The sequence below is a fragment of the Octodon degus genome, unplaced genomic scaffold, assembly GCF_000260255.1.
Source record: "Octodon degus isolate 3935 unplaced genomic scaffold, OctDeg1.0 scaffold00014, whole genome shotgun sequence".
Taxonomy (NCBI): Eukaryota; Metazoa; Chordata; class Mammalia; order Rodentia; family Octodontidae; genus Octodon; species Octodon degus.
Window position 1 is genome coordinate 4406136 of NW_004524590.1, and position 1489 is coordinate 4407624.

The following is a 1489-nucleotide window of genomic DNA, read 5'->3' on the forward strand; positions in this document are numbered from 1 at the left end:
ATGATTCATACCCCCAAGGATTCTCAGAACAGTGTGTGTGTCTGTCCTCCATGCGTTTGCCTCTGGCTTTCCTTGGGTTCAGCACTACAGCACCCATGTGCAGGCATGTTTCCTGGCTGTTCTTTGAACATTATTTTGATAATCTCATGTTCTTTCTTAGGAGTAAAATGGTTGTATGCCTCTCAAATAAATCCTTTACCTCCAAACTTTTGCTAATCCAGAATCAGATGTATCATTTCTGAAAACTCTTATTTGCACTGTGTAGGGTCTGAGTTAATAGGGTTTTACAGAATGTCACAGCCAAGGAAACAGCTCCCATCCTGCAAGTTGGTTCTTTAAACACTTCAGGCTTTACTTTTCCTGTGATTAAATGAAACATTATGAATTCCCTAAATACCCTCAATATGTTTTTATGATAAAGTATGCCATTATGTTCAAATATTTATCTTATTCATTGTAACCGTAATGGCGAGGGGAACACTTAATATTCTCCTGCATTTTCCCTGTTGGTATTCTGAAGAGAGAGGAGCAGATGTTCATATATTATAAACCATTTTTCAAAATGCACACATGTGCACATCAACTTTCTAAGGTATTAAAAAAAGTAGCACAGGATTTTTTTTTTAGTATAATAATTTTAAAGAAAGAAGAAGCAAATCATTTGATTACGTTTTTTCATCCTTAGGCAAAATTTTATGTGAATGTTTGCTGTGAAAATTATAAAAGTAGTAAGGTATTAAAGTAAATATTGTGGACAATCAAATTAATAATAGTATATTGTACACATTCAGTAGAATTAATAAAGAATTATTCAAAGATAAACTTGGTGAAGAACAGATTAAGTATTGACAATCAATCTAGAAATGTTTTATGTGAGTATACTGTAATGCATTTTCTAATCTAAAATTGATATGTGCTTCAGGATTTCTAGACATTTGCTTTTTAATCTTTGATAAAATGTGTGCTATTAGATGGTGGTGGCAAATTCCAGCCCAGTAAACCCTGCGGTGTTCTTCGATGTCAGCAGCAGTAGCCAGGAATTTGGCCACATGAAGATCGAACTGTTTGCAGATGTCGTGTCCAAGAAGGCTGAGAATTCAGGCAGCTCTGCACTGCAGAATTCGGAAAAGATGGGGTTCCAACAGGATGCACAGGAAGTACGTTCCATAGAGTCAGGAAGGATTGCATGATTCAGGATGGAGATTTTGTTAATGGAGATGGAGCTGGAGTTGCCAGTATTTACTGGGGCCCATTTGCAGATGAAAATTTCAAACGCAGACACTCAACTCCAGGTCTACTTTCCATGGCCACCAGTGGTCCCGGTACAAATGGCTGTCAGTTCTTTATCACCTGTTTGAAGTCCATCATTGGTGGACTTGTAGGGGTGAGAAAGATTGAGAATGTTCCTACAGGCTCCAACAATAAGCCCAAACAGCCTGTAGTGACATCACTGTGGGAAGATGCCATCCAGGTCAAGACTGAATCGTGA

General features: G+C 37.8%; 1 pseudogene; it reads left to right on the forward strand.

Moving 5' to 3' along the window:
- Positions 1-971: 971 nt before the first annotated feature.
- LOC105740898 lies at positions 972-1489 on the forward strand (annotated as a pseudogene).